General features: G+C 40.4%; 13 non-coding genes across 13 annotated transcripts; all 13 read right to left on the minus strand.

Annotated features, from left to right (window-relative positions):
• Positions 1 to 604: 604 nt before the first annotated feature.
• Positions 605 to 676, minus strand: TRNAD-GUC (transfer RNA aspartic acid (anticodon GUC)). The gene has a single exon. It is a non-coding gene; the product is annotated as a tRNA-Asp (tRNA).
• Positions 677 to 1,421: 745 nt separating this feature from the next.
• TRNAD-GUC (transfer RNA aspartic acid (anticodon GUC)) lies at positions 1,422 to 1,493 on the minus strand. Its single transcript has one exon. It is a non-coding gene; the product is annotated as a tRNA-Asp (tRNA).
• A 745-nt stretch (positions 1,494 to 2,238) lies between these two features.
• Positions 2,239 to 2,310, minus strand: TRNAD-GUC (transfer RNA aspartic acid (anticodon GUC)). The gene has a single exon. It is a non-coding gene; the product is annotated as a tRNA-Asp (tRNA).
• Positions 2,311 to 3,055: 745 nt separating this feature from the next.
• Positions 3,056 to 3,127, minus strand: TRNAD-GUC (transfer RNA aspartic acid (anticodon GUC)). Its single transcript has one exon. It is a non-coding gene; the product is annotated as a tRNA-Asp (tRNA).
• A 745-nt stretch (positions 3,128 to 3,872) lies between these two features.
• TRNAD-GUC (transfer RNA aspartic acid (anticodon GUC)) lies at positions 3,873 to 3,944 on the minus strand. The gene has a single exon. It is a non-coding gene; the product is annotated as a tRNA-Asp (tRNA).
• Positions 3,945 to 5,505: 1,561 nt separating this feature from the next.
• Positions 5,506 to 5,577, minus strand: TRNAD-GUC (transfer RNA aspartic acid (anticodon GUC)). The gene has a single exon. It is a non-coding gene; the product is annotated as a tRNA-Asp (tRNA).
• Positions 5,578 to 6,322: 745 nt separating this feature from the next.
• TRNAD-GUC (transfer RNA aspartic acid (anticodon GUC)) lies at positions 6,323 to 6,394 on the minus strand. Its single transcript has one exon. It is a non-coding gene; the product is annotated as a tRNA-Asp (tRNA).
• A 744-nt stretch (positions 6,395 to 7,138) lies between these two features.
• TRNAD-GUC (transfer RNA aspartic acid (anticodon GUC)) lies at positions 7,139 to 7,210 on the minus strand. The gene has a single exon. It is a non-coding gene; the product is annotated as a tRNA-Asp (tRNA).
• A 1,561-nt stretch (positions 7,211 to 8,771) lies between these two features.
• TRNAD-GUC (transfer RNA aspartic acid (anticodon GUC)) lies at positions 8,772 to 8,843 on the minus strand. Its single transcript has one exon. It is a non-coding gene; the product is annotated as a tRNA-Asp (tRNA).
• Positions 8,844 to 9,588: 745 nt separating this feature from the next.
• On the minus strand, positions 9,589 to 9,660 carry TRNAD-GUC (transfer RNA aspartic acid (anticodon GUC)). Its single transcript has one exon. It is a non-coding gene; the product is annotated as a tRNA-Asp (tRNA).
• Positions 9,661 to 10,405: 745 nt separating this feature from the next.
• TRNAD-GUC (transfer RNA aspartic acid (anticodon GUC)) lies at positions 10,406 to 10,477 on the minus strand. Its single transcript has one exon. It is a non-coding gene; the product is annotated as a tRNA-Asp (tRNA).
• Positions 10,478 to 11,222: 745 nt separating this feature from the next.
• On the minus strand, positions 11,223 to 11,294 carry TRNAD-GUC (transfer RNA aspartic acid (anticodon GUC)). The gene has a single exon. It is a non-coding gene; the product is annotated as a tRNA-Asp (tRNA).
• A 745-nt stretch (positions 11,295 to 12,039) lies between these two features.
• On the minus strand, positions 12,040 to 12,111 carry TRNAD-GUC (transfer RNA aspartic acid (anticodon GUC)). The gene has a single exon. It is a non-coding gene; the product is annotated as a tRNA-Asp (tRNA).
• Positions 12,112 to 12,246: the final 135 nt, after the last annotated feature.

Below are 12,246 nucleotides of genomic sequence, written 5' to 3' on the forward strand. Positions count from 1 at the left end.
AAGAAGCAGATAAAAAGATTTATTTTTGTCTCAGCTGAAACAAAGACTACAATACCACTTTGCAAAAAAGATAGTCATTTCAATTAAAAACCTTTTTCTGTTATCCTCTACTGGTCGGTAATGGCCAGGAAGCTTACATGATATCGGTCTACCTATCTCACTTACTATACAGTTACTCCCTTTGAAAGTAGGGGATGCAAGTCCATTTTAGCCTGCAATTCATAGGAAAAGACACTTCTCTCTCAGTCTATACTCTGTAGGCATACAATAGTTTCAGCTTTGCTACATTGATGTGATGTCATAATCAGGTTTAGCTCACAAGAGACTTGTCCACTACATAGCTGTCTCCTGTGTTACAGCATGAGCCAATTGTAAGAGGATGATATGCAAATATTGTAATGCACAAAAACAGTACATGCCATGCTAGATAAAAGCAAGGGGTGATACCCAAACTAAAAACGAGGCTATGCAATTGGTGTTTCTGGTTCTTTCTTATGCTCTCAAAATCAAGTGGTATATTTTTCACGCTACAATTGGATTCGGACTTTGATTCTCCATAACCTTGAGCAACGAATCTCTGAACCTGATAAAAACTTGCAATGTTCTCCCCGTCGGGGAATCGAACCCCGGTCTCCCGCATGACAGGCGGGGATACTCACCACTATACTAACGAGGACTAACTTGGTGAATCTGCAGGCAAAATTGGAGCTGAAAATACACCCAAAAACATGTCAGGGTGAGGTCTCGAGATGCGTCTGTGTCATTGGCCACAGAGATTATGTGCTACATGTTATCAAGCTAACATAAAACCCTAAATAAGAAGCAGATAAAAAGATTTATTTTTGTCTCAGCTGAAACAAAGACTACAATACCACTTTGCAAAAAAGATAGTCATTTCAATTAAAAACCTTTTTCTGTTATCCTCTTCTGGTCGGTAATGGCCAGGAAGCTTACATGATATCGGTCTATCTATCTCACTTACTATACAGTTACTCCCTTTGAAAGTAGGGGATGCAAGTCCATTTTAGCCTGCAATCCATAGGAAAAGACACTTCTCTCTCAGTCTATACTCTGTAGGCATACAATAGTTTCAGCTTTGCTTCATTGATGTGATGTCATAATCAGGTTTAGCTCACAAGAGACTTGTCCACTACATAGCTGTCTCCTGTGTTACAGCGTGAGCCAATTTTAAGAGGATGATAGGCAAATATTGTAATGCACAAAAACAGTACATGCCATGCTAGATAAAAGCAAGGGGTGACACCCAAACTAAAAACGAGGCTATGCAATTGGTGTTTCTGGTTCTTTCTTATGCTCTCAAAATCAAGTGGTATATTTTTCACGCTACAATTGGATTCGGACTTTGATTCTCCATAACCTTGAGCAACGAATCTCTGAACCTGATAAAAACTTGCAATGTTCTCCCCGTCGGGGAATCGAACCCCGGTCTCCCGCGTGACAGGCGGGGATACTCACCACTATACTAACGAGGACTAACTTGGTGAATCTGCAGGCAAAATTGGAGCTGAAAATACACCCAAAAACATGTCAGGGTGAGGTCTCGAGATGCGTCTGTGTCATTGGCCACAGAGATTATGTGCTACATGTTATCAAGCTAACATAAAACCCTAAATAAGAAGCAGATAAAAAGATTTATTTTTGTCTCAGCTGAAACAAAGACTACAATACCACTTTGCAAAAAAGATAGTCATTTCAATTAAAAACCTTTTTCTGTTATCCTCTACTGGTCGGTAATGGCCAGGAAGCTTACATGATATCGGTCTACCTATCTCACTTACTATACAGTTACTCCCTTTGAAAGTAGGGGATGCAAGTCCATTTTAGCCTGCAATTCATAGGAAAAGACACTTCTCTCTCAGTCTATACTCTGTAGGCATACAATAGTTTCAGCTTTGCTACATTGATGTGATGTCATAATCAGGTTTAGCTCACAAGAGACTTGTCCACTACATAGCTGTCTCCTGTGTTACAGCATGAGCCAATTGTAAGAGGATGATATGCAAATATTGTAATGCACAAAAACAGTACATGCCATGCTAGATAAAAGCAAGGGGTGACACCCAAACTAAAAACGAGGCTATGCAATTGGTGTTTCTGGTTCTTTCTTATGCTCTCAAAATCAAGTGGTATATTTTTCACGCTACAATTGGATTCGGACTTTGATTCTCCATAACCTTGAGCAACGAATCTCTGAACCTGATAAAAACTTGCAATGTTCTCCCCGTCGGGGAATCGAACCCCGGTCTCCCGCGTGACAGGCGGGGATACTCACCACTATACTAACGAGGACTAACTTGGTGAATCTGCAGGCAAAATTGGAGCTGAAAATACACCCAAAAACATGTCAGGGTGAGGTCTCGAGATGCGTCTGTGTCATTGGCCACAGAGATTATGTGCTACATGTTATCAAGCTAACATAAAACCCTAAATAAGAAGCAGATAAAAAGATTTATTTTTGTCTCAGCTGAAACAAAGACTACAATACCACTTTGCAAAAAAGATAGTCATTTCAATTAAAAACCTTTTTCTGTTATCCTCTACTGGTCGGTAATGGCCAGGAAGCTTACATGATATCGGTCTATCTATCTCACTTACTATACAGTTACTCCCTTTGAAAGTAGGGGATGCAAGTCCATTTTAGCCTGCAATCCATAGGAAAAGACACTACTCTCTCAGTCTATACTCTGTAGGCATACAATAGTTTCAGCTTTGCTTCATTGATGTGATGTCATAATCAGGTTTAGCTCACAAGAGACTTGTCCACTACATAGCTGTCTCCTGTGTTACAGCGTGAGCCAATTTTAAGAGGATGATATGCAAATATTGTAATGCACAAAAACAGTACATGCCATGCTAGATAAAAGCAAGGGGTGACACCCAAACTAAAAACGAGGCTATGCAATTGGTGTTTCTGGTTCTTTCTTATGCTCTCAAAATCAAGTGGTATATTTTTCACGCTACAATTGGATTCGGACTTTGATTCTCCATAACCTTGAGCAACGAATCTCTGAACCTGATAAAAACTTGCAATGTTCTCCCCGTCGGGGAATCGAACCCCGGTCTCCCGCGTGACAGGCGGGGATACTCACCACTATACTAACGAGGACTAACTTGGTGAATCTGCAGGCAAAATTGGAGCTGAAAATACACCCAAAAACATGTCAGGGTGAGGTCTCGAGATGCGTCTGTGTCATTGGCCACAGAGATTATGTGCTACATGTTATCAAGCTAACATAAAACCCTAAATAAGAAGCAGATAAAAAGATTTATTTTTGTCTCAGCTGAAACAAAGACTACAATACCACTTTGCAAAAAAGATAGTCATTTCAATTAAAAACCTTTTTCTGTTATCCTCTACTGGTCGGTAATGGCCAGGAAGCTTACATGATATCGGTCTACCTATCTCACTTACTATACAGTTACTCCCTTTGAAAGTAGGGGATGCAAGTCCATTTTAGCCTGCAATTCATAGGAAAAGACACTTCTCTCTCAGTCTATACTCTGTAGGCATACAATAGTTTCAGCTTTGCTACATTGATGTGATGTCATAATCAGGTTTAGCTCACAAGAGACTTGTCCACTACATAGCTGTCTCCTGTGTTACAGCATGAGCCAATTGTAAGAGGATGATATGCAAATATTGTAATGCACAAAAACAGTACATGCCATGCTAGATAAAAGCAAGGGGTGATACCCAAACTAAAAACGAGGCTATGCAATTGGTGTTTCTGGTTCTTTCTTATGCTCTCAAAATCAAGTGGTATATTTTTCACGCTACAATTGGATTCGGACTTTGATTCTCCATAACCTTGAGCAACGAATCTCTGAACCTGATAAAAACTTGCAATGTTCTCCCCGTCGGGGAATCGAACCCCGGTCTCCCGCGTGACAGGCGGGGATACTCACCACTATACTAACGAGGACTATCTTGGTGCATCTCCAGGCAAAATTGGAGCTGAAAATACATCCAAAAACATGTCAGGGTGAGGTCTCGAGATGCGTCTGTGTCATTGGCCACAGAGATTATGTGCTACATGTTATCAAGCTAACATAAAACCCTAAATAAGAAGCAGATAAAAAGATTTATTTTTGTCTCAGCTGAAACAAAGACTACAATACCACTTTGCAAAAAAGATAGTAATTTCAATTAAAAACCTTTTTCTGTTATCCTCTACTGGTCGGTCGTGGCCAGGAAGCTTACATGATATCGGTCTATCTATCTCACTTACTATACAGTTACTCCCTTTGAAAGTAGGGGATGCAAGTCCATTTTAGCCTGCAATTCATAGGAAAAGACACTTCTCTCTCAGTCTATACTCTGTAGGCATACAATAGTTTCAGCTTTGCTACATTGATGTGATGTCATAATCAGGTTTAGCTCACAAGAGACTTGTCCACTACATAGCTGTCTCCTGTGTTACAGCATGAGCCAATTGTAAGAGGATGATATGCAAATATTGTAATGCACAAAAACAGTACATGCCATGCTAGATAAAAGCAAGGGGTGATACCCAAACTAAAAACGAGGCTATGCAATTGGTGTTTCTGGTTCTTTCTTATGCTCTCAAAATCAAGTGGTATATTTTTCACGCTACAATTGGATTCGGACTTTGATTCTCCATAACCTTGAGCAACGAATCTCTGAACCTGATAAAAACTTGCAATGTTCTCCCCGTCGGGGAATCGAACCCGGTCTCCCGCGTGACAGGCGGGGATACTCACCACTATACTAACGAGGACTAACTTGGTGAATCTGCAGGCAAAATTGGAGCTGAAAATACACCCAAAAACATGTCAGGGTGAGGTCTCGAGATGCGTCTGTGTCATTGGCCACAGAGATTATGTGCTACATGTTATCAAGCTAACATAAAACCCTAAATAAGAAGCAGATAAAAAGATTTATTTTTGTCTCAGCTGAAACAAAGACTACAATACCACTTTGCAAAAAAGATAGTCATTTCAATTAAAAACCTTTTTCTGTTATCCTCTACTGGTCGGTAATGGCCAGGAAGCTTACATGATATCGGTCTATCTATCTCACTTACTATACAGTTACTCCCTTTGAAAGTAGGGGATGCAAGTCCATTTTAGCCTGCAATCCATAGGAAAAGACACTTCTCTCTCAGTCTATACTCTGTAGGCATACAATAGTTTCAGCTTTGCTTCATTGATGTGATGTCATAATCAGGTTTAGCTCACAAGAGACTTGTCCACTACATAGCTGTCTCCTGTGTTACAGCGTGAGCCAATTTTAAGAGGATGATATGCAAATATTGTAATGCACAAAAACAGTACATGCCATGCTAGATAAAAGCAAGGGGTGACACCCAAACTAAAAACGAGGCTATGCAATTGGTGTTTCTGGTTCTTTCTTATGCTCTCAAAATCAAGTGGTATATTTTTCACGCTACAATTGGATTCGGACTTTGATTCTCCATAACCTTGAGCAACGAATCTCTGAACCTGATAAAAACTTGCAATGTTCTCCCCGTCGGGGAATCGAACCCCGGTCTCCCGCGTGACAGGCGGGGATACTCACCACTATACTAACGAGGACTATCTTGGTGCATCTTCAGGCAAAATTGGAGCTGAAAATACATCCAAAAACATGTCAGGGTGAGGTCTCGAGATGCGTCTGTGTCATTGGCCACAGAGATTATGTGCTACATGTTATCAAGCTAACATAAAACCCTAAATAAGAAGCAGATAAAAAGATTTATTTTTGTCTCAGCTGAAACAAAGACTACAATACCACTTTGCAAAAAAGATAGTAATTTCAATTAAAAACCTTTTTCTGTTATCCTCTACTGGTCGGTCGTGGCCAGGAAGCTTACATGATATCGGTCTATCTATCTCACTTACTATACAGTTACTCCCTTTGAAAGTAGGGGATGCAAGTCCATTTTAGCCTGCAATTCATAGGAAAAGACACTTCTCTCTCAGTCTATACTCTGTAGGCATACAATAGTTTCAGCTTTGCTACATTGATGTGATGTCATAATCAGGTTTAGCTCACAAGAGACTTGTCCACTACATAGCTGTCTCCTGTGTTACAGCATGAGCCAATTGTAAGAGGATGATATGCAAATATTGTAATGCACAAAAACAGTACATGCCATGCTAGATAAAAGCAAGGGGTGATACCCAAACTAAAAACGAGGCTATGCAATTGGTGTTTCTGGTTCTTTCTTATGCTCTCAAAATCAAGTGGTATATTTTTCACGCTACAATTGGATTCGGACTTTGATTCTCCATAACCTTGAGCAACGAATCTCTGAACCTGATAAAAACTTGCAATGTTCTCCCCGTCGGGGAATCGAACCCCGGTCTCCCGCGTGACAGGCGGGGATACTCACCACTATACTAACGAGGACTAACTTGGTGAATCTGCAGGCAAAATTGGAGCTGAAAATACACCCAAAAACATGTCAGGGTGAGGTCTCGAGATGCGTCTGTGTCATTGGCCACAGAGATTATGTGCTACATGTTAACAAGCTAACATAAAACCCTAAATAAGAAGCAGATAAAAAGATTTATTTTTGTCTCAGCTGAAACAAAGACTACAATACCACTTTGCAAAAAAGATAGTCATTTCAATTAAAAACCTTTTTCTGTTATCCTCTACTGGTCGGTAATGGCCAGGAAGCTTACATGATATCGGTCTACCTATCTCACTTACTATACAGTTACTCCATTTGAAAGTAGGGAATCAAGTCCATTTTAGCCTGCAATTTATAGGAAAAGACACTTCTCTCTCAGTCTATACTCTGTAGGCATACAATAGTTTCAGCTTTGCTACATTGATGTGATGTCATAATCAGGTTTAGCTCACAAGAGACTTGTCCACTACATAGCTGTCTCCTGTGTTACAGCATGAGCCAATTGTAAGAGGATGATATGCAAATATTGTAATGCACAAAAACAGTACATGCCATGCTAGATAAAAGCAAGGGGTGATACCCAAACTAAAAACGAGGCTATGCAATTGGTGTTTCTGGTTCTTTCTTATGCTCTCAAAATCAAGTGGTATATTTTTCACGCTACAATTGGATTCGGACTTTGATTCTCCATAACCTTGAGCAACGAATCTCTGAACCTGATAAAAACTTGCAATGTTCTCCCCGTCGGGGAATTGAACCCCGGTCTCCCGCGTGACAGGCGGGGATACTCACCACTATACTAACGAGGACTAACTTGGTGAATCTGCAGGCAAAATTGGAGCTGAAAATACACCCAAAAACATGTCAGGGTGAGGTCTCGAGATGCGTCTGTGTCATTGGCCACAGAGATTATGTGCTACATGTTATCAAGCTAACATAAAACCCTAAATAAGAAGCAGATAAAAAGATTTATTTTTGTCTCAGCTGAAACAAAGACTACAATACAACTTTGCAAAAAAGATAGTCATTTCAATTAAAAACCTTTTTCTGTTATCCTCTACTGGTCGGTCATGGCCAGGAAGCTTACATGATATTGGTCTATCTATCTCACTTACTATACAGTTACTCCCTTTGAAAGTAGGGGATGCAAGTCCATTTTAGCCTGCAATCCATAGGAAAAGACACTTCTCTCTCAGTCTATACTCTGTAGGCATACAATAGTTTCAGCTTTGCTTCATTGATGTGATGTCATAATCAGGTTTAGCTCACAAGAGACTTGTCCACTACATAGCTGTCTCCTGTGTTACAGCGTGAGCCAATTTTAAGAGGATGATATGCAAATATTGTAATGCACAAAAACAGTACATGCCATGCTAGATAAAAGCAAGGGGTGACACCCAAACTAAAAACGAGGCTATGCAATTGGTGTTTCTGGTTCTTTCTTATGCTCTCAAAATCAAGTGGTATATTTTTCACGCTACAATTGGATTCGGACTTTGATTCTCCATAACCTTGAGCAACGAATCTCTGAACCTGATAAAAACTTGCAATGTTCTCCCCGTCGGGGAATCGAACCCGGTCTCCCGCGTGACAGGCGGGGATACTCACCACTATACTAACGAGGACTATCTTGGTGCATCTCCAGGCAAAATTGGAGCTGAAAATACATCCAAAAACATGTCAGGGTGAGGTCTCGAGATGCGTCTGTGTCATTGGCCACAGAGATTATGTGCTACATGTTATCAAGCTAACATAAAACCCTAAATAAGAAGCAGATAAAAAGATTTATTTTTGTCTCAGCTGAAACAAAGACTACAATACCACTTTGCAAAAAAGATAGTCATTTCAATTAAAAACCTTTTTCTGTTATCCTCTACTGGTCGGTCGTGGCCAGGAAGCTTACATGATATCGGTCTATCTATCTCACTTACTATACAGTTACTCCCTTTGAAAGTAGGGGATGCAAGTCCATTTTAGCCTGCAATTCATAGGAAAAGACACTTCTCTCTCAGTCTATACTCTGTAGGCATACAATAGTTTCAGCTTTGCTACATTGATGTGATGTCATAATCAGGTTTAGCTCACAAGAGACTTGTCCACTACATAGCTGTCTCCTGTGTTACAGCGTGAGCCAATTTTAAGAGGATGATATGCAAATATTGTAATGCACAAAAACAGTACATGCCATGCTAGATAAAAGCAAGGGGTGACACCCAAACTAAAAACGAGGCTATGCAATTGGTGTTTCTGGTTCTTTCTTATGCTCTCAAAATCAAGTGGTATATTTTTCACGCTACAATTGGATTCGGACTTTGATTCTCCATAACCTTGAGCAACGAATCTCTGAACCTGATAAAAACTTGCAATGTTCTCCCCGTCGGGGAATCGAACCCCGGTCTCCCGCGTGACAGGCGGGGATACTCACCACTATACTAACGAGGACTAACTTGGTGAATCTGCAGGCAAAATTGGAGCTGAAAATACACCCAAAAACATGTCAGGGTGAGGTCTCGAGATGCGTCTGTGTCATTGGCCACAGAGATTATGTGCTACATGTTATCAAGCTAACATAAAACCCTAAATAAGAAGCAGATAAAAAGATTTATTTTTGTCTCAGCTGAAACAAAGACTACAATACCACTTTGCAAAAAAGATAGTCATTTCAATTAAAAACCTTTTTCTGTTATCCTCTACTGGTCGGTAATGGCCAGGAAGCTTACATGATATCGGTCTATCTATCTCACTTACTATACAGTTACTCCCTTTGAAAGTAGGGGATGCAAGTCCATTTTAGCCTGCAATCCATAGGAAAAGACACTTCTCTCTCAGTCTATACTCTGTAGGCATACAATAGTTTCAGCTTTGCTTCATTGATGTGATGTCATAATCAGGTTTAGCTCACAAGAGACTTGTCCACTACATAGCTGTCTCCTGTGTTACAGCGTGAGCCAATTTTAAGAGGATGATATGCAAATATTGTAATGCACAAAAACAGTACATGCCATGCTAGATAAAAGCAAGGGGTGACACCCAAACTAAAAACGAGGCTATGCAATTGGTGTTTCTGGTTCTTTCTTATGCTCTCAAAATCAAGTGGTATATTTTTCACGCTACAATTGGATTCGGACTTTGATTCTCCATAACCTTGAGCAACGAATCTCTGAACCTGATAAAAACTTGCAATGTTCTCCCCGTCGGGGAATCGAACCCCGGTCTCCCGCGTGACAGGCGGGGATACTCACCACTATACTAACGAGGACTATCTTGGTGCATCTTCAGGCAAAATTGGAGCTGAAAATACATCCAAAAACATGTCAGGGTGAGGTCTCGAGATGCGTCTGTGTCATTGGCCACAGAGATTATGTGCTACATGTTATCAAGCTAACATAAAACCCTAAATAAGAAGCAGATAAAAAGATTTATTTTTGTCTCAGCTGAAACAAAGACTACAATACCACTTTGCAAAAAAGATAGTAATTTCAATTAAAAACCTTTTTCTGTTATCCTCTACTGGTCGGTCGTGGCCAGGAAGCTTACATGATATCGGTCTATCTATCTCACTTACTATACAGTTACTCCCTTTGAAAGTAGGGGATGCAAGTCCATTTTAGCCTGCAATTCATAGGAAAAGACACTTCTCTCTCAGTCTATACTCTGTAGGCATACAATAGTTTCAGCTTTGCTACATTGATGTGATGTCATAATCAGGTTTAGCTCACAAGAGACTTGTCCACTACATAGCTGTCTCCTGTGTTACAGCATGAGCCAATTGTAAGAGGATGATATGCAAATATTGTAATGCACAAAAACAGTACATGCCATGCTAGATAAAAGCAAGGGGTGATACCCAAACTAAAAACGAGGCTATGCAATTGGTGTTTCTGGTTCTTTCTTATGCTCTCAAAATCAAGTGGTATATTTTTCACGCTACAATTGGATTCGGACTTTGATTCTCCATAACCTTGAGCAACGAATCTCTGAACCTGATAAAAACTTGCAATGTTCTCCCCGTCGGGGAATCGAACCCCGGTCTCCCGCGTGACAGGCGGGGATACTCACCACTATACTAACGAGGACTAACTTGGTGAATCTGCAGGCAAAATTGGAGCTGAAAATACACCCAAAAACATGTCAGGGTGAGGTCTCGAGATGCGTCTGTGTCATTGGCCACAGAGATTATGTGCTACATGTTATCAAGCTAACATAAAACCCTTAATAAGAAGCAGATAAAAAGATTTATTTTTGTCTCAGCTGAAACAAAGACTACAATACAACTTTGCAAAAAAGATAGTCATTTCAATTAAAAACCTTTTTCTGTTATCCTCTACTGGTCGGTCATGGCCAGGAAGCTTACATGATATTGGTCTATCTATCTCACTTACTATACAGTTACTCCCTTTGAAAGTAGGGGATGCAAGTCCATTTTAGCCTGCAATCCATAGGAAAAGACACTTCTCTCTCAGTCTATACTCTGTAGGCATACAATAGTTTCAGCTTTGCTTCATTGATGTGATGTCATAATCAGGTTTAGCTCACAAGAGACTTGTCCACTACATAGCTGTCTCCTGTGTTACAGCGTGAGCCAATTTTAAGAGGATGATATGCAAATATTGTAATGCACAAAAACAGTACATGCCATGCTAGATAAAAGCAAGGGGTGACACCCAAACTAAAAACGAGGCTATGCAATTGGTGTTTCTGGTTCTTTCTTATGCTCTCAAAATCAAGTGGTATATTTTTCACGCTACAATTGGATTCGGACTTTGATTCTCCATAACCTTGAGCAACGAATCTCTGAACCTGATAAAAACTTGCAATGTTCTCCCCGTCGGGGAATCGAACCCCGGTCTCCCGCGTGACAGGCGGGGATACTCACCACTATACTAACGAGGACTAACTTGGTGAATCTGCAGGCAAAATTGGAGCTGAAAATACACCCAAAAACATGTCAGGGTGAGGTCTCGAGATGCGTCTGTGTCATTGGCCACAGAGATTATGTGCTACATGTTAACAAGCTAACATAAAACCCTAAATAAGAAGCAGATAAAAAGATTTATTTTTGTCTCAGCTGAAACAAAGACTACAATACCACTTTGCAAAAAAGATAGTCATTTCAATTAAAAACCTTTTTCTGTTATCCTCTACTGGTCGGTAATGGCCAGGAAGCTTACATGATATCGGTCTACCTATCTCACTTACTATACAGTTACTCCATTTGAAAGTAGGGGATGCAAGTCCATTTTAGCCTGCAATTCATAGGAAAAGACACTTCTCTCTCAGTCTATACTCTGTAGGCATACAATAGTTTCAGCTTTGCTACATTGATGTGATGTCATAATCAGGTTTAGCTCACAAGAGACTTGTCCACTACATAGCTGTCTCCTGTGTTACAGCATGAGCCAATTGTAAGAGGATGATATGCAAATATTGTAATGCACAAAAACAGTACATGCCATGCTAGATAAAAGCAAGGGGTGATACCCAAACTAAAAACGAGGCTATGCAATTGGTGTTTCTGGTTCTTTCTTATGCTCTCAAAATCAAGTGGTATATTTTTCACGCTACAATTGGATTCGGACTTTGATTCTCCATAACCTTGAGCAACGAATCTCTGAACCTGATAAAAACTTGCAATGTTCTCCCCGTCGGGGAATCGAACCCCGGTCTCCCGCGTGACAGGCGGGGATACTCACCACTATACTAACGAGGACTAACTTGGTGAATCTGCAGGCAAAATTGGAGCTGAAAATACACCCAAAAACATGTCAGGGTGAGGTCTCGAGATGCGTCTGTGTCATTGGCCACAGAGATTATGTGCTACATGTTATCAAGCTAACATAAAACC

This window comes from Pseudophryne corroboree, chromosome 11, assembly GCF_028390025.1.
Source record: "Pseudophryne corroboree isolate aPseCor3 chromosome 11, aPseCor3.hap2, whole genome shotgun sequence".
Taxonomy (NCBI): domain Eukaryota; kingdom Metazoa; phylum Chordata; class Amphibia; order Anura; family Myobatrachidae; genus Pseudophryne; species Pseudophryne corroboree.